The sequence below is a fragment of the Pan troglodytes genome, chromosome 8 (assembly GCF_028858775.2).
Source record: "Pan troglodytes isolate AG18354 chromosome 8, NHGRI_mPanTro3-v2.0_pri, whole genome shotgun sequence".
Classification (NCBI taxonomy): Eukaryota; Metazoa; Chordata; class Mammalia; order Primates; family Hominidae; genus Pan; species Pan troglodytes.
This window is the reverse complement of record NC_072406.2, coordinates 19,938,220-19,963,970: the sequence shown is the minus strand read 5'-3', so window position 1 is coordinate 19,963,970 and position 25,751 is coordinate 19,938,220. Positions and strand designations below refer to the sequence as shown.

The window sequence follows — 25,751 nt, the reverse complement described above, 5'->3', positions numbered from 1 at the left end:
CGCTGAGGCTTTTACTGAATCCTATCATTACTTCTTATCAAGTTATCACTAGGTTTAATTTTACTGCTTTTATTTTAGAGATGAAGAAATTAAAGCTCAGAGAATGTAGGTAATTAAGGAATGAATTAGGTACACAGACTCCTAGGTGACAGTCCTAGCATTAAACCCTGTCAATGTGGGACATCAAACACATTACTGAACCTTCTCCTTGAGTTTCCCATCTGTAAATTCTGCAAAGGTGTCTGCTGCTACTGACTCTTGTATATTTACTCAGATGAGTGATTATAGAGGGGAGGTTTTGACTGTGATGATGCCATCTGTTTCCCTGACACGGATCTAAGTTTTGCTTATCAGTCAGCAAAGTCTTTCTCCAGTCCCTTTCCCTCGACTGAGGTTTTGGGTGTGATGAACTTCACGATAGTGGACATTTGTAGCCCTGAGGAAGTATAGCTCAAACTAGCCCTCAAAGCAAGTCATGGGAAAGCCATTCTCATTCTGAATCCAAAGAAAGAAAGAAATGTGAAAAACCCATTCAAGAACGGTCTGCTAGTTTATTTGGAAACTTCAGATGGCTGTGTAGTCTGTCTGGGGAGCTGTCAGCTAACGGAATAAAACCCTCAAAATTGCTCTATCATTGGCCGACAAAGCTGAGTGAACATATGATGGTTTGAACAGGAAGCATGTCTTGATTCCAAACGGTTGCTTGTGAGCATTAGTCATTTTTCATTATTAATGCAAAGAAACATTATGTGTATGTGTATGCATTTATTTCTCAGCTGATGGCAAGACTGAAGCTTGGGATTAGAAACTGCGAGCTGATGCAAATTCTCAAGACTTCTGTACACAATGGGGGTAGTGTATTGATTGCGATGGGGCTGGGTAATGATGATGACTAGCAGAGATTCTCTTAAAGGGAACTTTTTAATAGCACTTGTGTATTACAAACCCATGAAAGTCATCTAGAAAACCTGCTACAAAGTGGTAACCAGTGGAACACAATCTGACACAGCAAACAAATTCAAGTGTGTGGCACTGTCAAATGGCACCATTTTGAGACACATAAATGACAGGGCAATTAATGTCTTGGAACAGCCACTTTGTAAGATTCAGGGAAGTGATTGCCTTACCTTACAAAGAGATAAATTCATGGAAGGGTCCAGGTGTTGGTATTTGGAAGAAAGAATGAAAATATGTTTCTGTTTAACTCTCTAATCTTTATCAGGTGGAATCATGGGTCGTAGCAGGGGTGTGTTTGGAGTAGGGGAGAATTTGAAGCCTATTTTAGATTAGACTTCACAAAATTTCCAATATCAAACTGGTAGCACGTATCTTTTTTACTCTATTCTCATGGAGCCGATTGGCTCCTAGAAAGAACAGCAGGTGTGTGACTCAATTACAAAAATTCCCTCTTCACAGGGCACTGTTTTGTATACATTGTGATCCAACTCTGAAAAAAAGGGATTGAAGTTCCATCAAGTAATTGATGAAACCATCTACATTTCAGCCTCTTTCAAATGATCTTTTACATTCTCCCTTCTTTCTAAAGTTATGTGAGGAATACAGCCTTATCCCAGCAGCACATATATTTCTTCTCAATGGCTCAGTAATTATGTTGAGGAAATATCAATACTGCCCGACAAAATGTCTCCATCAGATGCCATTACTAGAGTCCACTTTTAGTAATTAATTCATCACTACTTACAAGGTTGGCTGACCTAGAAGGTAATATTTTTCCCATCTAGGAAAGTAAATATTGTTGAATGACTTAAAATCTTTCAACAGCTTCCCAGGTATGTAGGAAATGGCCAAGAGCCTTGGCCCATAAAGCTTCCCCAACACCATTTCCCACCACTTGTTCACTTTACTCCCATGATCCTGCCTTTTCTTTTCCAGTGCCCTGAATGAATCAACCTCTCCCTGCCACAGGACCTTTGCACACGCAATTCTCTGCCTTCTTGGCTTCCTTTGCATAGTTAATTCTTACACATCCTTTAGACTTAGTTCAAAGGACACTTTTCTGGAGAAGACTTCTTTGATGCTATTTCCCTGCCCACCAAGACCAGATGAAATTCTTCCATGATGCATCCTCATGATCCAGTGTTACTTTCTTTTCATGTACTTACCTTATAGGTTTAACAAGTTGATTATTTGCATAAGACTGTAAGCTACATAAGAGGAGGGACTGTGGTAGTACATACAGTGGCTTAATAAAGGTATTTTTAAAGGACTGAATGAATAAAAGACATGACCAAGAGTCAGCAGGGGCCTCCCTCATTGGTATTTTCTCTCTGCCATCAGAATAGTTAAGTCTCAGATGTAGCTGCTCTTCCAGCTGGCTCCTGGAATCGAGAACGCACAGAGCAGAGCTGGATCGTCAGATCCATGGCACACAGCATGAGTGAGGATAACCCTCTGTGTCTGCAGGCCACCAGGGTTTGGGGTTGCTTGTCACTGTGGTGCAACTTAACATAAGACAACTGGTAAACTCTACCGCCAATGCAGTGGAACAGAAAGAACATGAGTTTTTAAATCAGACAGACCTACATTCCAGTCTTTTGTTTTGTTTTGTTTTGTTTCTTGAGATGGAATCTTGCTCTCTTGTCCAGGCTGGAGTGCAATGGCGTGATCTGAGCTCACTGCAACCTCTACCTCCCAGATTCAAGCAATTCTTCTGCCTCAGCCTTCTGAGTAGCTGGGATTACAGGGGCCCACCACAACGACTGGCTAATTTTTGTATTTTTTTAGTACAGACGGGGTTTCATCTGGCTAATTTTTGTATTTTTTTAGTAGAGACAGGGTTTCATCATGTTGTACCAGGCTGGTCTCAAACTCCTGATCTCAGGTGATCTGCCCGCCTGGGCCTCCCAAAGTGCCGGGATTACAGGCGTGAGCCACTGTGCCTGGTCACATTCTTTTTTGGCATCAAGAATATCCTTATAAAAAGAAAATTCCTTCACATCTAGGAATCTCGTGTCTACGCATGTAAAATGAGGGTTAGCATGTCAACCTTGCAGGGTTGTTGTGGGGACTAGTGATGATGTAGTATCATACTTGTTGCAGAGCAGACCCTCAATTATGGTACTCTAATTATATTATTGTTAATGTTACATTTTTGTCGTTGTTGAAATGCCACCTATATCCCCAAGGCTATGACATTAATTGTGTCATACAGGTTTGTTTGTCTTGGTATCTCAAACAGAACAAATCAAAACTCCTAGTAAACTTCCCTGAAGAGCTCAGTAGACTTCATTTCCCATTAGGGAGCGTCGAAGGTCACTGCGCATTGCTGCCCTCTAGAGGTGTCGGGTGAGAAGACCCCCATCCCCCCATAAAGATCAGAGAAGCAGTAGATTTCTGATCTGAGCAGCTGTTGCCACAGGAACGACGGAAGCTGTTATAAATATAACGGTGATAAAAGCTGCTGTTTACTGAGTGCTCGTCATGTACCAGGTGCTATGCATAACTTATTGAATCTTCACAACATTATGAATTAGGGTCTACTGTATACTAATTTCACAGTTCAGAAAAGGGAGGTGCAGAAGCATTAAATCACTTGCCCCAGAAGATGCTACTATTATGCGGAGAACCTGAACTCAAACCTAGGGCTGGCTGACTCTAAAAAGCCCACTCTTGGACGGATGTGGTGGCTCACACTTGTAATCCCAGCAGGCCAAGGTGGGCGGATCATGAGGTCAGGAGTTCGAGACCAGCCTGGCCAACACAGTGAAACCCTGTCTCTACTAAAAATACAAAAATTAGCCGGGCGTGGTGGTGGGCGCCTGTAATCCCAGCTACTCGGGAGGCTGAGGCAGGAGAATCACTTGAACCCAGGAGGTGGAGGTTGCAGTGAGCGGAGATCGCATCACTGCACTCCAGCCTGGGCGACAGAGCAAGACTCCATCTCAAACAACAACAACAACAAAACAAAACAAAACAAAACAAAACCCACTCTTAACCATCACACGATATTGGCTCTCACAGGCATGTCTGTAAGTTTGCAAAATCTGCTAGAAAGATATTGCCAACCAAAAATAAAAAACAAAACGTTGTTTGCTCCTACCCTGTTCCTTCCCTTTATGAGCAAATAATTCTTCTAAAAGCCAATGAGGATCCTATATTGCAGAAATAAACATACAAAAAACCATATTCCTTGATCCTAACAGAAAAGAATAATAAAACAGACTCTTTCTTGGCCCAGGTTAAAGAGTGAGTGTGTAAGATCCCATCTTTCCTCATGGCCAGCATGGCTGCTCCTGTAATTATTTTGAAAGAGAAATCATCAGGCTTAGGTAGCGGTTGCAAGAATGAGCCTGAGGTGAGGTTGCCCGTTGGCCATTCTGTTACTATAATGATTTCAGCACTTATGAAAGAGACTAATGACTGAAATTGCTATCAACATTTGCAGCCAAAAGACTACATGTTGGAAATTGGATTTTCCTCTCTTCTTGCTAATGAGCTCTTCTCTCAAGGTGCTGATGCCTGGAGTGTACAGGAAGATTGGCAATTCTCTTTCTGTGTTTTACACGCCCGAATACCTGTACTGAAATTCAAGCAACACCTTTGTGATGTTATATGAAACCATAAAAATATTGTTAGAGTAAGTGGCTCAGCTGGGCACACCTAAAAAACGTAAGAAGTGGAATCTTTAACTGGACAAATTACAAAATGTTTTCAAGTGGGTGTATGTATGTCAGGTTGTTCCAGTGCTGCAGTCGCTATGACCAGAAATAAAAGAGTTCTTTTCGTTTGTTCCTTTCGTGGCCTTGACGACGTTCTTGGGAGAAGCAGCTCAATAGTCAATATCAGATGGTTCTAGAAGAGTTGCTTCATAAGTACCACTGCTGTGATCTTTTCTGTAGGTTCCCATGACAATGTTATGGGGGCTTTGTTTGTTCATGGGAACTTGAGGAACACAGGGAATTCTTGTTCAATAACGAACGCAATGCTGCTTGGAAAAGACTCTTGGTAGACACGAACAAAAAAGTGTAGCCAGAGCAGCCTTCAGAAATCATTCCTGCACTTTTTGGAAGCGTTTCTCAAGGTCTGAATGGAGGCTGTGAAAGTGAGTCATGAATCGTAACAGCATTTGAACACGCTGATTCCTTGCTACTAACAAAGCATGTGATAAGAATTTGGTGAGTCTTTTGGCCAGTCTCCTCCAACTTTAGAGCTGCTCAGCTGGAGGGCTCCTGGGTAATCCACCCCACCCTATCGGCCTGGCAATTTGCTTGAAGGTGATAAGGTATACTGGTGACAACATTGATAAAGTTCTTCACCAGAAAATTTCCAAACTCAACCGAAATAAATATAGGCTGCTTTTCAGAAAAGATAGCGTCTGATAATCCAGGTGTTACAAATGATGGTGGAAAGTGGCAGTTTTCACAGTAGACATCTGGGGGTGGGAACGGGGGTGTAAAACACGAAGAGCCATTTTCAGATCCATTTTGTAGAGACTGCCATGATCAGCGTCCTGCTAAATCAGTGTGGATTCCTAATTAAATCTTCTTGACTTCCATGATGATAGCTAGGTTTCTTCATCAACTTGGGTTTGGCAGATCCTTCCTGCTGAAGCTCTTGCAGGGCCTTCCAGTACCCCCTGACATTTATGACCAAGTCTACCTCTCATTCCTCAGTGGGGTTTTCAGTTTACCTATATGTGCTAATGTAGTCTACACAAAGTTGGCCTTGAAGAAATAAAAGAACCCTAGCTATTTTGAAAAGTGAATTTATGGGCCAGGCACGGTGGCTCACGCCTGTAATCCCAGCACTTTGGGAGGCTGAGGCAGGCAGATCACCTGAGGTCAGGAGTTCGAGACCAGCCTGACCAACATGGAGAAACCCTGTCTCTACTAAAAAAATACAAAATTAGCCGGGCGTGGTGGCGTGCACCTGTAATCCCAGCTACTCAGGAGGCTGAGGCAGGAGAATCACTTGAACCTGGGAGGCAGAGGTTGCGGTGAGCCGAGATCGTGCCATTGCACACCAGCCTGGGCAACAAGAGCAAAACTCCATCTCAAAACAAAAAAAAAAAAAAAAAGAAAGAAAAGTCTAGGAACCTCTGGCTGTGGCTGTCACCGAGCCCTCTGCAGACAGGAGGCCGGGAGAGGTGAAGAACAGCAATCAGGGTGGCAAGGAAAGCCATGAGTGCAAACGGAGCGCTCACCCTGGAGAGCCTCCTGCTCTGTGCCGGGCACTATTCCCAGTGCTTTGTACAGACTCGCTCATTCAATCCCTGCAAAAATCCTCTGAGGGAAGCACTTAAGAGCCCTCTCATTTTCCAAAAGAAGAAACTGAAGGATAGATCTCTAGAACCCTGAAGTTCCTGTGTTCTCATTAACAATTGTATGACCTACTTTAGTTTTGAATGTAATTCCACAGCAGACGGCTGGAACGTGGTCTGGAGGATTAAGCGAGGTAAGAATGTTCTCTACTTCTTACTCACCGCTGGGTTCTCCTCTGAGAAGCTATCGATGGCCGGCCCTGGCTATTATTGACTGCGCTTGCTTTTCACTCAGATCTTACTCCACTCAATTTAGGCTGCAGAGGCTGTACATGTTCTTTGAAAATCACTCTCTGTCATCTCCATGCTAACACCCAAGCGACACAGTCTGCACAAAGATTCATCTGGTGAGCCTGAGGATTTGTACGTATTGTGTTGAAGCTGAAAAATGGGGCCCTTTCATTTCCTTCTCCATCCTACTTACTTATTGTGAGTAGATTTCCCAGTGTGAAAATTCGTTTCAATATTTATTCCGTGCTCGAAGCTTTATTATTGTGTTCTGAAAGTTGAAGAGTGTACTTTTCCTTCTCTTCCCTTGTAGGTGAGCATGGAGCTCAGCCTCCCCACACATCAGTGAAAAGAAATCCCCCCAAACATACATTTTAAAAGAAACCCTTGAAATATGTTTAGAATAATATTAAACCTTAGCAAAAACTTTATCTATAAATGTTTATGTCATGGTGTGTTTTTCTCTTGACAAACTGTTTCTAGTGTTTTTGTCATGTCTGAGAATTGGCATTGAGGACACTTCTTGTTCTTTCCAAAATGCAGTAAAGGTCACCACCTCTCTAAGAACAATGGGTGACCTAGAAAGCTGGGAATTCTGTTGCGGTGGGCCACCCCTTCTGAAATGATTATGATAGCAAGTTTTCGTTATTGTTTTATTCAAAATAAATCTCTGGCTTGAGTTATACCCTGTTGCCTTGTACTAGGCAGGTAAGACAAACAAGATGCAAATCTGTCTGTTCACAAGAGGTTGGCCCCAGTAGTTAAATTTAAGGCACTGATGGTGTTCGATGCAAGACTGTTTCTTGGTCTATATATTTTCATGTGATTGTGAGTAATTCATTTACTGTTAAATGCTTAGTGCTCCATGCTCTTTTCAGGGATAGTTCAACACAGACACACATTATGACGACCATATGTTCTGAATTGTCTGAGTTGCATTTATTTAAAATGCTTTGTTCCATTGTTTCAGAAGTAATGTGAACTTCAGAAAGCACTTGATCTGATTTTGGGCTCTGAAAATATAGAAATCATAATCAATAACCCAGAAAAGTATATACTGTTTCCCATTTAAAAAGAGGAATTTCAGGTTAAAGATGATTCTGTTTTTACTTGTGTATGCCCCTTGACTGATGATCATTCCTTGCCCTGATTGAGGATTTATGGGGGTCAATAGTTGTAAGCACTTCGACCATCCTTAGCTTTTTTGAATCTTGCAACATCCCTAGGAGATTGTTCCTATTGTTTCTCATGCTTTGCAGGTGAGAACATGCAGCTTGGAGAGATGTTGAGTCTCCTGTGCAAGGTTATAGAGGTCAACATTGGTTAAACCTTGATATGAATTTCAGAACCCTTGATCCTTTTTTTTGTTTTGTTTAGAATTGGGGGTCTCGCTCTGTCACCCAGGCTGGAGTGCAGTGACATGGTAATAGTTCACTGCAGGCTTGAACTCCTAGACTTAAGCAAATCTACCTCGGCCTCCCGAGTTGCTGGGATTATAGGTGTGAGCCACCATAGTTGGCACAGCTCTTGATCTTAACTGTTTCACTGAACTGTATTTCTACAAGAATGCAGATAATTTAACATCTCTTTTATTGTCTTCAATTCCCAAATTTAAGAGGTCATTTTCTCCTTCTTGTCTTCAAATCAGATCTTTCTCCTCCTGGAAACTACCATCTGGTCAATGTGGCAAAGGCCTTGCCTTGCAACCCTGCAGTCTCTTGCCCACCTGTGTGGCTCCTTGTTTGGTTCCATTTCCCCCTATGTAGGGGTGTCTTTCCATGCTGGGTCTGACATATGGAGAATAAGAGACTTAAGTAGGCTGGTTTGTGTTGACAGAGTTGTGTGGCTGTGATGGAGCACTTCACTGTGCAGGTTCCTTTCTTTAAAAAAAAAGAAAACAACTTTTATTAGGGTCTTGCTCTGTTACCCAGACTAAAGTGAATGCAATCACAGCCTCAAACTCAGGCGCAAGTGACCCTCCCACCTTAAGTCCCCTAAGTAGCTGGGACGACAGGCATGAACCACCATGCCTAGCTATTTTTTTTTTCATTTTTTGTAGAGACAGGCTGGTCTCCTGGGCTCAAGTAATCCTCCTGCCTCAGCGTCCCAAGTAACTTGGACCACAAGCGTGTGCCACCATCCCCAGCTAATTTTTAAAAACATTTTCATAGAGACAGAGTCTTGCTATGTTGCCCAGGCTGATCTCGAACTCCTGGGCTCAAGAGATCCTGCATCCTCAGCCCCACAAATTGCTGGGAGTACAGGCATGAGCCATTGTGCCCCACTGCTGTGCAGGTTTCAATTCAGCCTTCTTATAAGAGAAAAAAGGATGATGGACCTTGCAAACACATGCTCCCCTGCTAGGACTTAGGAGCAGAAGTTTCTGTGGGATGGTCTGAAAAAGACACTGCAAACCCACGGCAGACTTTTCTCCCACCATCCATTGCTGCTGTGACGTTCTTCGGAGTGAGTGGTGCTGGCTAGGTGCTGGTGTCATTCTCTGAGGACACATCTCAGGTCCCTTCAGGAAAAGCAGATGTGTACACAAATCTATTCAGCGTGGTTATTTAAAAATTACTGTTACTAGTTGCAGATTCTCTTCTTTGTAAGCCCAAGGTCGCGATTGATGTTGCTGAGTGCTGGGTTTTAGATCAGCTCTGCCCTCAGAGCCAAGTTTCCCAAAGTATCTAATTGCAAAAATGGATATCACATTCTGCATCTAGGGACGCCCCAATTCTGCTTGAAAATGCTTGTATCCTAGAAGATTCCCAAGTTCCCTTTGAGAAGAGCTATGTCCATTGCACTTAAGTTAAATAAGAACCCAAATCACTCCGCAAGCAGGGGAGAAAGAGAGAGGATGATGGGGCTCAAAGGAACCCCAGGCAACAACTCACCCAACCCTTGCATTTTCCAAATAAAGAAACTGAGCTCAGATATTATCAACGACTTGCCCATAGCTCAAAAACACACCTATGGCAGAGAGAGGTCTGGAGTCCAGATAATCTACCTCCCAGGCCAATAGCAATTCTCACCTCCTCACTCGCCACCAGAGAATGGAGCATTACGGGGAGGATTCATCTCTTCATTTATTCATTCATTCACTCACTCACTCATTTGTTTTATATACCATGGGCTGACCCAAATCACGAAATCTAGAAAACTTTGAGTCTTTATTCTCCATCACCCCACATGTCCTGTCGCTAAATGTTGACAATTCTATTTCCTAAACATCTCTCCTTATGGATCGATTGCTGCCTATCATCCCTGCCATTATCTTATTTGAGACTCTGATTACCTTCTAACCAGCCTTTTAATAGCCTACTCTAACAATGACATTTGCCCCATTCAATTATGTAATAAAGTGCCTCCAGAGGTGACTCTGTGCTACATGAGCACTGATCACTGGGGACCCACAGTGAGCCAGGCATGGGTCCTATGCCAAGATGCAGGGGGTCCAGAGGGCAGACAGGCACTTTCCATACTGTAGACAAGTGCTTTTTTGGGCAGCCAGCACAGGGTGCCACGGGGGCTCAAGGAAGGGAGACCTTAGCTCATCTTGGATGGTCAGAGGAGCTTCCTCGAGGAGACACCTGAGATGCAGAGGACAAGCAGCACTTAGCCAGATGGGTGGCAGGGAGGAGGGGAAAGGGGGTTCCAGGAGAGAGAAGCCACCTGCAAAAAGGTCAGGAAGTAGGAGAGATGTGGCAGGCACTGCGGGGGAAAACGTGGAATGTGACCCGGAAGAGGTGAGAAAAGCGCCGGAGAAGGAGGCAGGGTTACCACCTCAAAGGTTTTTTAAGGCCATCCAGTAAGGAGCAGGTGAGTCTTTCCAAATTCCTCTGCAGGGAAGAATTCAGTACTCTTCTAAGACAGGTGCTGATGTCAAAACCAGAGCTTCTGGAGAATCTGGTGGGATCAATGCTCTCCTAGCGGCCATTCAGAGCATGTGTCATTACCGCCCAGCAATGTCCAGGCCAAGCGGGCTGGTGAGGGCAGCAGGTGTTTGACCTCATGGGAACATGCCCGCCTTGTTTGTTGTTTGTGGGTGTGCTCCACTGTGCAATCCTGGTGGACCCCTGTAGACAGGTTCACTTAGCCTACTTGGGGAATTGTTTTTATATTAAAGAAAAACTCAAACTTCACTTTTTGGTTAGCATCACTTTCTACACGGCCCAGCTCGAGAGATAACACTGTAATAAACAGTCACCAATGTCTTTCCTGCCTTTGGCCCGTAGTAATTTGCTCAGGTTGCTGTAATGGAGTACCACGGACTAGGGGCTTCAACAACAGAACTTCATCGTCTCACAGTTCTGGAGGCCAGAAGTCTAAGATCAAAGTGGTTCCTTTTCCGGGCTCTGAGGGAGGATCCATTCCAGATCTCTCTTCCATGGCTACCATTGTCAGCAGCCACCAGGATCTATTCCAGGAACAGATCACGGTGGCTGCCAGCATCCTGGAAGATCCTTGGCTTGCAGACACATCACTTCACTCTCTGCCTTCTTGTTCACATGACATTCTCGCTGTGTGTGCATCAGTGACCAGATTTCCACACACCTCCCTGTTTTTTTTTTTTTTTTGAGACAGAGTCTAGCTCTGTCACCAGGCTGGAGTGCAGTGGCACGATCTCGGCTCACTGCAACCTCTGCCTCCCGGGTTCAAGCAATTCTCTTGCCTCAGCCTCCTGAGTAGCTGTGATTACAGGCATGTGCCACCATGCCTAGCTAATTTTTGTATTTTTAGTAGAGATGGGGTTTCATCATGTTGGCCAGGCTGGTCTGGAACTCCTGACCTCATGATCCACCCACCTCAGCCCTCCCAAAGCGCTGGGATTACAGGCGTGAGCCACTGCACCTAGCCAGGTTTCTCCTTTTCATAAGGGCACCAGTCACACTGGATTAGGGCCACGAGTGACCTCATGTAAACCTGATTTCCTCTGTAAAGACTCCATCTCCAAATAAGTTCAACTTTTGAATGGGTCATGACCCCAACATAACTTTTTTGGGGAAGAGGACACAGTTCAACCAAAACATCTCCCAATGCTGCTGTCCTTTCTTTCCCCATGTTCATCCCTTACAGTGGCATCAGGAGAAACTGGGAGGTGAACAGTCCATGAAAATGAATAAACATAGAACTGTAAAGGAAATATCTAGGGACACTATAGGCTGGTGGCTTTCAAACTTTCAGCAGTTCTGATTCAAACAAAAAATGTACTGCAATTCCAGCATGTCTAACCATGGGGAGCTTCTGGTTGATGCTGGATGTGGGCTCCAAGGAAAGAGACCGTGGCCAGAGCTTTACCTGCTCAGCCTCTCCCACCCCACCAAGGCAGCCTCAAAGTGCCTCTGTGGAAAATAGTACTTAGTGCTTGAATGAAATTTCCTTGCACCCTGAAAAATCCATCCAAGGTCTTGTTCATTTTCTACATCCTTTTGAAATATAGGTGGCCCAGTCAGCCCAGAAAACTCTTGAAAATGGGCAACTTAATTAAATTCAATTTCAATACACACAGAATGAGGGTCAACCATATGTGCTAATATCATAGGAGAGGTAACTTTGTTTTCAAAGCATTTCTTGCTCTTTAGATAGTGGTGCCTGTATTAGTCCATTCTCACACTGCTATGAAGAAATGCCTGTGACTGGGTAATTTATAAGGAATAGAGATTTAATTGACCCACAATTCTGCATGGCTTGGGAGGCCTCAGGAAACTTAAAATCAGGGCAGAAGGTGAAGGGGAGGCAGGCACCTTCTTCACAAGGCATCAGGAGAGAGAGAGTTCAGGGGAAACTGCTACTTTTAAACCATTAGATCTCCTGAGAACTCCCTCATTCTCATGAGAACAGCATGGGGGAAACCATACCTATGATCCAATCACCTCCCACCAGGCCTCTCCCTCCACACGTGGGGGTTACAATTTAAGATGAGATTTGGGTGGGGACACAGAGCCAAACAATATCAGTGCCAACTACCATTTCCCCGGAATCTCCCTGAGGCTTGAAGAGTCCTGGTTGCTTCTTAGGGTCCTGATGGATTATGATGGCTTTGCATTTCTCAGCTTCCCGTGTTGAAATAGGAAAGCCTCTTAGTGCCACGTTTCCTCCAGTCCACCTGGTGCTGCCACCTTGCTGGCAAGGGGGCACATAGAAGCCATGGTGCCTGCCCTTCCCAAGTTCCAACCCTCAGCTAATACGTAATACTCCTTAAAGTGTTATTCAGTATACGGTGTAATCTCTCTCTGCACATCAGGCTTCACATGCAAAAGAACATTTTTTTTTTTAAATGGGAAACTCAGGGGAGAATCAGAGCTTCTGCTGATGTTTTAGAGCGTAAAATGGGATTTTTCTTCACGTTCATGACTCACCTTCTCTGGTTATTCCTTTTTGCTTATGCAATGCTATTATAACAACTAGCTATAAAATAAAAACATAGCCTACAGGAATCAGCTGACTTGGATTCCCATGGAAATATGATTCAGACTCCATGACTAATATCAGGGAAACTGATTACAAAAACCATTAGTCACAACTTTTATATTGAAATCCATGTTTTTCCTCTCTTACCTCTTGAATGTAAACTGAGGTCCTTCTTCAGAGATGAGAGAAGGGTGGTGTGAGGCTCCCATCCTTCCAGAAGAACAGGGGGTGAGGTCTTCAGAAGTGAGGAAGGGCTCCTCATCACCATCCATGATGAAGCACAGCAGGCAGATGCTCTGACAGAGGTGACACTTTGCATTTATTCCTATCATTCTATAAATGACTGATTAATCTGTTTTTGCTCTGAGCACAGGTATTGACAATGAAAGATAGAGACAAAGTAGAAAAATGCTACATTGGGAGGGGCTGCCATGAAGTTTAGAATGGGAGAAAGGGGAGGTTGGTACCACTTGCTGACTTTGCGTTTTCTCCCTGATGACTTTATGTTCTACCTCCGCACCACAAAGCGCAAGACCTGGTAAAAGAAAGTCTGGGATTTAACCTGTAAGAGGAATCTGTTTGTTCCCTGGATGTTTTAAAATTTCTTTTTTTCTTCTTTCTTTTTTCTTTTTCTTTTTCTTTCTTTTTTTTTTTTTTTTTTTTTGGGACGGAGTCTTGCTCTGTTGCCCGATCCTGGCTCACTGCAACCTCACCTCCTGGGTTCAAGCAATTCTCCTGCCTCAGCCTCCTGAGTAGCTGTGATTACAGGCATCTGCTACCACGCCTGACTAATTTTTGTATTTTTAGTAGAGATGGGGTTTTGCCATGTTGGCTAGGCTGGTCTCGAACTCCTGACCTCAAGTGATCTGCCTCCCAAAGTGCTGGGATTGCAGGTGTGAGCCACTGCACGTGGTCAAGGATGCTTTAGAATTCTCTGGAAGAGCCACAGGCAGGAGTTAACTCTTTAAAGGCTGCATTTCCCTGGGCAACCAAACACTGAGGGTCTTAGGAATTTGCACCATAAGAAGATATATACACCTTGATATTCCACATGGTATCACTTGCCAAGAATGGGTCTTCTCATTGTTAGGAAAGAAAAGTTGGGAAAAACTTAATTTGGATTTTGAGAGGTGGAAATATTGAAACTTTCACCTGTAAAGAAAGTTTATTGTGATTTAATTATAACCTCTGGTATCATGAAAAGATGAAAGATCAACGATTCTGAAAGAAATGAATGCCTTAAAACCTAATGTTCCCATTGAGACATCATGGTGAGATTTCTTTGGATGTCCAAGTAGCTGCGTAGTGGCCCTTTCCAATGCGGTTCTGTGTGTGCTCTCAGAAATTCCTGGACTCTGGTCTGAATGTGTCTCCCTCCAAATTCCTGTGTTGAACTCCTCATTCCTAAGGTGATATTAGGAGGTGAGGTCTTTGAGTGGTAATTGGGTCATGAGGACGGAGCCCCCATGAATGGAATTAGTGCCCTTATAAAAGAGACCCCAGAGAACTCTGTTACCCCTTCTGCCATGTGAGGACACAGCTAGAAGATGGCTGTTTATGAACCAGAAACCAGGTCCTCACCAATTACTGAATCTGCTGACACCTGGATCTTGAATTTCCAGCTTCCATTACCATGAGAAATAGATGTCTGTTGTTTATAAGCTGCTCAGTTATGGTGTTTCGTTACAGCAGCCCGAGGGACTGCATCACATAGAGTGAATGAATGAATGGTGGAGCCCAGAGCCACCTAACATATTAAGGAACAGAAGGTTATCCCAGTAGGACCTGCAGAGTGGGGTGCTCTTTCCCCAGTTGCTCTGCCCTAGGGATTCTTTTTTTTTCGGCGGGGTGTGGGGGATGAAGATCTCACTCACTTTATTTTAACTTTGATAGCACAGGAAGTGTATATTGACACTATTTGTGATTCAAACAATTAGTTGTCTTTGAAATGACTTTACTGCAGAATAAGTTTAACAAGTATGCCTTGTTTTTGTAAATTTTTTTTTGATTTCACATAGCTTTATTTTTATATCTGTTTTGTTTTTATATTATTTTATTTCCATTTACATTACTTTTTTCTTTTTTATTTCAATAGTTTTTGGGGTATGAGTGGTTTTTGGTTACATGGATGAATTCTATTATTAATATTAATATTATTATTATTATTATTATTATTATTATTATTTAGAGACAGGGTCTTACTCTGTCACCCAGAGTGGAGTGCAGTGGTGCAATCATAGCTCATTGCAGCCTGTAATTCCTGGGCTCAAGTGATCCTACCTCTTCAGCCTCCTGAGCATCTGGGACTACAGGTATTCGCCACTATGCTGGGCTATTTTTAAAAAAATTTTTTTTAGTAGAGACAGGGTCTTGCTATGTTGCCCAGGCTGGTCTTGAACTCCTGGCCTCAAGCAATCCCCCCACCTCAGCCTCCCAAAGCACTGGGATTTCAGGTATGAGACACCACACCAGGCCCTGGATAAGTTTTTTTAGTGGTGATTTCTGAGATTTTGGTGCACCCGTCACCTGAGCAGTATACATTGTACCCAATACGTAGTCTTTTATCCCTCATCCCCCTCCCACCTTTCCCTCTGAGTCTCCAAAGTCCATTATATCATTCTTACGCCTTTGCATCCTCATAGCTTAGCTCCCACTTATGAGTGAGAACGTACAATATTTGGTTTTCCATACCTGAGTTATTTTACTTAGAATAATGTCCTCCAGCTCTGTCCAAGTTGCTTCAAAGACCATTCAGTGTGAATGAAGGTACTTTTCCCTGAATCGGTGGAAACCTTGAGACAGGGGAGCTCATGGCACCTGAAGAGGGAATAAGTATAGGAAGAGAGAGAAAGAAGATACGAAAATAGGGTGAGGATCCTCAACCTGCCCCAACCTGCCTCAGCTGCCGACCTCACGTCCCAGGCAAAGGCTTGGCAGGTGAAGTTCCCAGCCTAGCCGGATCCTTGTTTCCATTAAACCCATGCTGATTTTGTCTGTTTTTATATAACACTTAATATAAAGGAAGTTTATTGACTTATTTTATTATGTGTGATGCATATTTATTAACAAAAAGTTAGAAAGCATAGATAAACAAAAAGAGAAACATTTAAAAAATCACAAATCTCACCTACTTAAAGATGAAAAATGACATATAAATACATTTCATGCATATAGAGGCATCTGACTTCTAATTTTTTCACTTAGCGATATATGATGACTGCTTTTCCATGTATAGAGATGGCCATATTAGTTCGTTTTCATGCTGCTGATAAAGACATACCCAAAACTGGGTAATTTATAAAGAAAAAGAGGTTTGTTTAATGGACTCAGTTTCACATGATTGGGAAAGCCTCACAATCATGGCAGAAGGAAAAGGAGGAGCAAAGGCATGTCTTACATGGCAGCAGGCAAGAGAGCTTGTGAAGGGAACTGTTGTTTATAAAACCATTAGATCTCAAGAGACTTATTCACCACTACATACTAACAGTATGGGAGAAACTGTCCAAATGATTCAATTTTCTCCACCTGGCCCTGCCCTTGACACATGGGGATTATTACAATTCAAGGTGAGATTTCGTTGGGGACACAGCCAAACCATAACAATGGCCATTGTCCTTTCTAATGGCTGCAATTAATCCATTCTATTGATGAACCAAATGTATTAACAAATCGCCTATTGAAGCACGTTTGTATTGTTTATGGTTTTGCTCTTACAGTGTTGTAGCAGGTATCATTGTATAACTTTTCCTTGTGCCTGTGCATCCATTCTAGTTACATATAAATATATGTAAAGAGAGAAAGAGAAAGGGAAATACTTATTTTAAGGAATTGGCCCATGTGACTATAGGGACTGGCAAATTTAGAATCTGCCGGGGGGGCTGGCAGACTAGAAACCCAGAGAAAAGCCTGTGTTGCTGTCCCAGTCCTAAGCTGACTGCTACAGGATCCCCGCTGCTCATGGGAGGTCCCTCTTTGTGTTCTATTCAGGCCTTCAACTGATTGGGTGAGGCCCATCTACATTATGAGGGCAATCTGCTTTACTCAAAGTCCACTGATGTAACTGTTAATCTCCTCCCAAAACACCCTTATAGAAACATCCACATATCTGGTCACCATGGCCCAGGCAGGCTGACACATAAAATTAACAGTCACAGGAGGCCTGATGGCTGGGGGATTTTTATTCACTCGTGTTATTTATATGGTCAGGCTACTTCTTTGTAACGTATGCATGTTGTTTTATGCCGTGTGTGGGATGTGACTCGGTGGCTTAGTATTTGGCTGGGTGGAGATTTCCTGGAACATTGAAGCTGCCCTGAGTAAGTGGAAAATGTGGTGGGTGAGAAGATCTTAGGGGAGTGAAGGAGACCAGGCCTCCCAAGCCTGAGCCATTTATCTCCCTCCTTAAAACTAGTCTTTCACATTGCTGGGAATGTGAACCAGCATCATGCAGCTTTGGAAAAACCCAAGCCACTCTTTCTACTGCAAACACAAACAGAGAGGATTCATGGACGTGGAAGCTACATGAACTCTGATCTGTGCTGCTTTCAGGAAATGCCCTTCATAATTTATTCTGGGGATTCCATTAAGAATCTGCATTTAGTGTCTTCTTCTAACTTCAGAAGACTTATGTATTACAAATCAATACACAGATAAATGTATTCTCCACGTCTGTTCCTCGCTTTGGGGCATGGGAAGACCTTCCCACTATCCCGCAGCCTTGACTGGAGTCACTAGAGAAGAGGCACTAGGGGCCAGCCTCTGTCCTCTCAGCAGGGAATCCAAAGGGAGCTCAGATGGAATGAGTTACGGTTTTGTAAAGTAGCATCGGCCCCTACTAGAAGGTATTTGACATTGATCATGCAACATTTTTGCAAACAAATGGCTAAATTAGGCTTCAAACTCCTCTTGTGACTCATTTATGTTCCTTAAAAATACAAACACACACAGAGATATATATAAATGTTTTACATATAGAATACATATGTAAATTTATCAAACACAGATAATATACATAGATATATATGTATAGATTATATTTATAGTTTTATACATTTCCATTCTTTATATATTGTATGTTTGTATAGCAATAAACATGCAGGTATATTTTTGCATGCATTTGCTATATATAAAATACATAATTGAAATTTAATTAATTTTTCCAATAGGCTCTGCTCTTTCCGCTCACTTCTTCTACCTGTGTGGTTTTATGCGTAGGGAGAAAAATAAGTGAGCCCTTTTTCCTGGAGCTTAGTACTATTACTAAAAACTGGCATTAACTGAGGGCTTCACACACATTTTGTGAGTGATTATCTCAGTCTCCTAATTTTGACCATAGGTCTACCAACCTTCATTTTCCTCTTTGTTATTATGAAATAAAAATCTGTTTCTCTTTTCTGACACCTTTCTCTTTCAACTCTTTAGCCCATTGCATACTTCAGATAGTCATGGATTGTAACAGGAAGTAAGACCCATGTCCCATATTTTTTTTTCATAAACATCTGAGCAACCACATTCGCTGAAACATTTAAGTTCTAGAAATATTCAGGTCCAATTTCATTCAAAATTATCCACCCAGCCTCATCAAATTCAAATTGGTTTGCAAATAATGTGTTCCAACTCTGGCCGATTGATTGCTTGTTAATTCTCTGCCTGGCACTGCAAATTCCTGGTTAGCCTGAAAATGAACATTTCATTCTAACTTCCTGTGGTTTCTTCTTGGGTGGGTGTTTGTGAGGCTTTGAAATTTTTCCCTCATCCTTAATTGTTAAGATCAGCTAATGATTTAAAGCCCTTGAGCGATTATGGGAAGACCAGAAATCGCGGAGCAAGCTCAGTGATCCCCCAACTCTATAGGGCGAATCCATTTATAAAGGACAGTGTGGAACCTTGAGCTGACACCAGATGAACTAAATAAGAAAAATCTCTGTGAGGCTTCCTTTCAGATTTAACCTGTACCAGTGAACTCAGATAGGTTTGAAATATTTGTTTGTCATCTTCTGCGGGCATGGGGCTGGGCTGGGCCTAGCACGGAGTAGAGTATGCCTTACAGACATTATCTCATTCTGTCGTAGGTGATGCTGGCTGTGATTTCCGTTTATCAAGGGAATGAACAAGGTATATCAAGGCCAAGTGACCTATTCTGGGACTCTGGCATCTGGCCTCTAGTAACACAACCAGGCCAAGAATCAGGCTGGCTCTCCCAGTAATTCAGGGGAAGCAATGGCTCCATTTATAGTACTTGGAGGGAAATTCACTTTTTTTCTTTTTTTTGTTAACACATCTAAATTGAGTTAGTGTGGGTATATAAATGTGTTTTTCCTGGATATCAAGATAATTTAAAAGAGCTTAATGGCCCCCAGGTATGATTACATTATGTACATGTGAAATCAACAAGCAAATCCTTAATTTTAAATACTTCTACACCTAAAGCTACTAGTGGCTACCATTTATTGAGTGTTCTCTATGCTAATATTGATTAAGGCATTTATTCATTTATACTAAGAAAATATATTAAGATAGGCTTAAAAAAACAAAGAGCACAGCAAAAGAAGCTATCAACGGAGTAAACAGACAACCTACAGAATGGGAGAAAATATTTGCAAACTACGTCTCTGACAAAGGTCTAATATCCAGCATCTAAAAGGAATTTTAAAAAATTTACAAGAAAGAAACAACCCCATTAAAAAGTAGGCAAAAGACATGAACAGACACTTGTGGCCAACAAGCAATGAAAAAAGTCTCAATATCACACTTTGATATTCATTTGATATTCGTTAGAGAAATGTAAATCATTAGAGAAATGTAAATCAAAACCACAATGAGATACCATCTCACAGTAGTCAGAATGGCTATTTTAAAAAGTCAAAAAATAACAGATATTGATGAGGTTGTGGAGAAAAATGAACACTTATACACTGTTGGTGGGAATGTAAATTAGTTCAACCATTGTGGAAAGAAGTGTTGCAATTCCTCAAATAATTGAAAACAGAAATACCATTCAACCAGAAATCCCACTACTGCCTAGATACACAGAGGAATACAAATCATTCTACCATATAGACACATGCACACGTATGTTCACTGCAGTACTATTCACAATAGAAAAGACTTGGAAACGACCTAAATGCTCATCAATGACAGATTGGATAAAGAAAATGTGGTACATATACACCATGGAATACTATGCAGCCATAAAAAAGAACAAGATCATGTCTTTTGTGTGAATGTGGATGGAGCTGGAGGCTAGTATCCTTAGCAAACTAATGCAGGAACAGAAAACCAAATACTGCATGTTCTCACTTATAAGTGGGAGCTAAATGATGAGAACTCATGAACAAAAAGAAGGGAACAACAGACACTGAGGTCTACTTGATGGGGGAAGGTGGGAGGTGGGAGAGGATCAGAAAAGATAACTATTGGGTACTGGGCTTAGTAGCTGGGTGACAAAATAATCTGTACAACAACCCCCCATGACACGAGTTTACCTAGGTAACAAACCTGCACATGTACCCCCAAACTTGAAATAAAAATTAAAGAAAACTACAGTGGTCCCTTGGTATCTGGGGGTTGAGTTCCAGGTCCCCTGTGGATATCAAAATCTGTAGATGATCAAGTGCCTGCTATAAAATGGCATAGTATGGACATATAACCTATGTACACCCTCCCATATACTTTAAATCTTCTCTAGATTACTTATAATACCTAATACAATGCAAGTGCTATGTAAATAGTCGTTATACGGTATTGTTTAGGGAATAACAAGAAAAAAGTCTACGTGTTCAGTACAGATGCAATTTTTTTCCAAGTATTTTTGATCCATGGTTTGTTGAATCCATGGATGTGGGACCCATGGATATGAAGGGTCAGTACTAACAGCAATTCCTGGAGCAATTCCTTGGATTATTGGGAGTCCAATCATCTTTTATCTGTGCCGGTTATTTGCCTTCTAGACCTTCCCTCATCTCCACACATTGAAATCCTACCCCTTCCTTCAAAGCCCATCCTGAGGACATTAACTCCAATGAATTCTTTTCAGGTGACTTCATTCTCTGCTAAATTCCCGTAGCATTTTATAACTCATATATTTTGTTGTGTAATATCATTGAGTTTGTCCTGCTTTCCCTTCTAAGATGTAAGCTTTCAGGTGACAGTTTCTATGCATTTTTCATTTTTTTGTATTCCTTGACACAATGAGTCATGCATGAAGTAGGTTCTCATTCTCTGTCGGTTGAATTAGTTAGCTCTCAAAGTTGGAAGGGACCATAGATTTCATGTAGCCCAGCTGAGACTACACCTCATACATGCCCCGATCCTGTAGATCCAGATGTTGCCACATGATTAGCTCTTGCTAGTGGATATGCACAGAACTCACGGCCAGGATCTCTACAAAGCATTTGCACATACAGTAAATCCTCATAATTTAAAATGCAAGAGACTGGGAACAAATGGGCTTTGAAGTAACTGAGTTCATATTAACCAGAGGTTTTATTAAAAACCAGAGAGCACTCACTTGACCAGAGAAAGACAGCTGTTTTGAACAATGACTATGATGCTGCTCAATGATGCTTGCATTTCCAAGGTATTTTTAGTCACCTCTGTTGATGATGATGATGACTAAAAAAGCACTCTGCAGCTCATAAGGAAATGCACACAGGCAGAGTGATTACTGTGAATGGGCCTGAAAATCTCCACTTAGTTCTTTTCCACCAGCTAGAAGCAGAGGACTCCAGAGAGGGTGGCCAGTGCTGCAAGATGCAAAAGCCTGGGATCCTGAGTCACCACCTGGAAGAAGGAATGAGCTGACCAGGAATGCCAGCATCAGGCCATTATGTGAGCAAGAGAGAAACTTCCGTTGTGTGAAGCCGTTGAAATTTATGGGTGATATGGTTGGGCTCTGTGTCCCCACCCTAAATCTCATCTTGAATTGTAACAATCCCCACGTGTCAAGGGTGGAACCAGGTGGAAGTAATTGAATCATGAGGGCAGTTACCTCCAGCTGTTCTGGTGATAGTGAGTCAGTTCTCACGAGATCTGATGGTTTTATAAGAGGCTTTCCACCCTGTGCTCAGCACTTCTCCTGGCTGCTGCGATGTGAAGGATGTGTTTGCTTCCTCTCGCACCTTGATTATAAGTTTCCTGAGGCCTTCCCCAGCCATGCTGAATTGTAAGTCAGTTAAACCTCTTTCCTTGATAAATTATCCAGTCTCGGGTATGTCTTTACTAGCAGTGTGAGAACAGAATAATATAAGGGGTTATTTATTAAAGCAGTAGCCTTAACTTTATTGAATCTTTTCTTTGATGGAGTGTTTATTGTCCCAGCTCTAATTGCTATGAAAACCTTACTCACACTGAGCTAAAAGCTGCCTTCCCAGGAGTGACTCCAACCCATGGGCTACTGTTTTGCCTTTTCAGCGTGCACAGATGTATTTCCTCTTCATCAAGAAGCCTTTCCCAATATTTGGCAGCAGACATCATATTGGCTCTAGGATGATATTTCTCATTTCTTCATTTATGGCTGCAGTGCACAGTAGCAAATGATTAGAGTTTTAACCTCAGAGCTAAACAGACTCTCTCCTAGAGAGTTCCTTTTCTCCCTGACTCTTCCCAAAACTCAGCAGTCATCCCAAGGCTCTTACACCAAGAATTGTCCTAACTTTGGATTGAAGCCATAAGCTGCATGAATCAGATCTTTTTTCCAAAGATTAATAAAAATATTTACTCACTTGGTTGTATCTTGGGGGAAAAACCCACGAGACGTTTACAAAGAAGAGCTGAGACAGTCGAAGGCACTGCCCATCACATACTGTCATACGAACACAACAAGCCATTACTTGCTCAGTCAAGAACCCTTTAGGAGTCCCCAGGTTCTCTTTATGGAGATAAAGGTAGGCTTGGGCATACTGTGTTCTAGAGTATCTGACATGATAGTGAAAATGTTACTTTTAAGCTGAAATACAATTTAATGAAGATAGCTACTTTCACACTGAAACAGTCACTGTCTCCAAATTCAGAGACTAAACTATCCATAATAAACTATCCATAAATTGCTGGCCTAATTCAGTTTGTCCCACGGATGCTTGCAAAGTCCAGATGTTATTAGTTGTTAGTAAAGCCCAAATGCACAGGGTTTTTCTTTTCCTCTTGCACAGCAGTTCTTCAGCCTTGCAGAGGATCTGCCTAAGATCAAGTAGTGTGGGCAGAATCAGTCACGATATTTGTTATTTTATTCAGCTCCAGTTGAACTGCAGAATGGTGCGTTTATGTCACCTGCATGTCCCTTCATAATAATTATTCCGTGTGCATTTCCTTATGAGATGTGGAGTGTCTTTTAAAACACCATCCTCAACATCGGTGACTAAAAATACATTGGAAATAAAAACATCATTGGCTAGGCACGGTGGCTCACGCCCAAAATCCCAGCACTTTGGGAGGTCGAGGCAGGCAGATCACCTGAGGTTGGGAGATCGAGACCATCCTGGCTAACATGGTGAAACACCGTCTCTACTAAAAACACAAAAGATTAGCCAGGCGTGGTGGCACGCGCCTGTAGTCCCAGCTACTCGGGAGGCTGAGGCAGGAGAATCACTTGAACCCAGGAGGTGGAGTTTGCAGTGAGCTGAGATGGCATCACTGCACTCCAGCCTGGGGAACAGAGAGAGACTCCGTCTCAAAAAACAACAGTGAAAACAAACAAACAAACAAAAAAACATCATTGAGCATCATCATAGTCATTGCTTGAAACAACTGACTTTCCCTGGTCAGCTGAGTACTGTCTGGTTTATAATAAAACCTCTGGCTCATGTGAACTCAGTTACTTCAAAGTCCATTTTGTTCTCAGTCTCTTGCATTTTAAATTATGAAACATTTGTTTGTTTGTTTTTGAGGTGGAATCTTACTCTGTTGTCCAGGCTGGAGTGCAGTGGCGTGATCTCGGCTCACTGCAACCTCTGCCTCCCGGGTTCAAGCAATTCTCCCTGCCTCAGCCTCCCGAGTAGCTGGGACTACTGATGCCCACCACCACGCCTGGCTAATCTTTATATTTTTTAGTAGAGATGGGGTTTCAGCATGTTGGCCAGGCTGGTCTTGAACTCCCGACCTCAAATGAACTGCCTGCCTCGGCCCCAAAGTGCTGGGATTACAGGTGTGAGCCACTGTGCCCCACTGTTCAGTTTAGAGAGCTGTGGAAATAAATAATCATTCTAGTGTTCTGTTCCTCTTAATGCTTTCCGTGCTGGCTATGGGTAGCGAATGAGGACCATGGATCACCCAGCAACACCATGATAGAAGAGATGAGTAACCCGACAAGATGATGCCACTATTTATGAGAATGCATTAGAGAGCCCTCTGAGAAAAAAAAAAAAAAAAAAATATTTTGTTTGACTCTTTTTGTATCCTCTCCCAGGAGCAAAGAGAGATTTCTATCCAAGAAGAATTTTAATTATTGTAATAGTAATTGCCAAAAGTTTTGATGGAAAAACTCTGTGGAATCTTTAATTTTTTTGGTCAGAGAGAGCCAAAAAGAGTGAGTTGACAAAAGAAAGAACAGCTGTGTTTCCCGAAGAGTTTTTAGGCAAGGAGGAGAGAGGCTTCCATGGACGCTGGGTGGGAGTGTAAATTAGCACAAACAATTTGGAGGTGTATGAACAATATGCTCAAAAATTTCATACGTGTATACCCTTGACTCAGGAATTTTGGAGGATAGAAATTTAACTCCAAAACCAGTAGGCAAAGATGTAGATCCAAAAAAGTTCACAAGTTTTGGAGAACTTTTAAATAATTTTAAATAAAGATGTACTTTGAGTGATGATTATATGTGAAATATTTGGGTGTTAAAGATTGGATGATGGCTGAGACCAGCATGGTTCCTGCCCTTCACGAGCCAGCAATGGCATTGCCTGGAAAGGACCATCTCCTGGGCTGGGTGGGATACATGGATGGTGTTTAGTTCCTGAGCCAGTGTCCAAACCACCTAGCAAGAAGTTAAAAAAAGGAAGTAAAGAATAGAGAGGGTGAGCTCCTGACCTGGTGGAGGGTGCAGGCCAGCTGGAAAGTGTACTGGATAACCCAGAAATATTGAGAAGAACCAGGGTGAAGTCAGAGAGGGGGAGGCCTCAGAGAAAATGTGGTCATCTCACAGTTTTGTCCATGCTCATTCTCTAACCTAGATGCTACTTTATCCTCATTTATTTATTTACTTATTTATTTGAGATGGAGTTTTGCTCTGTCGCCCAGGCTGTAGTGCAATGGTGCGATCTTGGCTCACTGCAACCTCCGCCTCCCAGTTCAAGCGATTCTCCTGCCTCAGCCTCCCGAGTAGCTGGGATTACAGGCATGAGCCATCATGCCTGGCTAATTTTTGTATTTTTAGTAGAGACTGGGTTTTACCATGTTGGCCTGGCTGGTCTTGAGCTCTTGATCTCAGGTGGTCCACCCCCCTTGGCCTCCCAAAGTGCCGGGATTACAGGTGTGAGCCACTGTGCCCAGGCGTGAGCCACTGTGCCCGGCCTTTCATTTCTTTTTGCTGTGTTTTTACTTTAAAACGTTTGCTTTTTGCATTTAGCTTGGAACTCACGCTCATATAACTTCATCCTTAGTTCTTCAGAAAACATTTCCTATGTCCTTGTGAAGAATATTGTATGACTGTCCACGATTCCCTATGAACTAATAGGTTTTCAGAAAATATTTCATATGTCCTTGTGAAGAATATTGTGTGATTGTCCACCATTCCCTAAGAACTAACAGGTTTTGCAAAGCCTGGCACGGGGTACGATGTCTCGATTTGCAGCTCACTAACCAAGGACCTCCCTTCATTTCCTCTGTGTTTAGCAAGGCT

The 25,751-nt window shown here is 42.5% G+C and overlaps 1 protein-coding gene across 1 annotated transcript in view; it reads left to right on the top strand.

The window, feature by feature from the left end:
- Positions 1-4,935: 4,935 nt before the first annotated feature.
- LOC107976907 (endogenous retrovirus group K member 16 Rec protein) overlaps positions 4,936-25,751 on the top strand; it is a 289,370-nt gene continuing 268,554 nt past the window's right edge. The window contains exon 1 of the transcript XR_008537667.2: positions 4,936-6,414. The gene's annotated coding sequence lies outside the window, so the exon portion shown is untranslated. The remainder of the gene's footprint in view (positions 6,415-25,751) is intronic.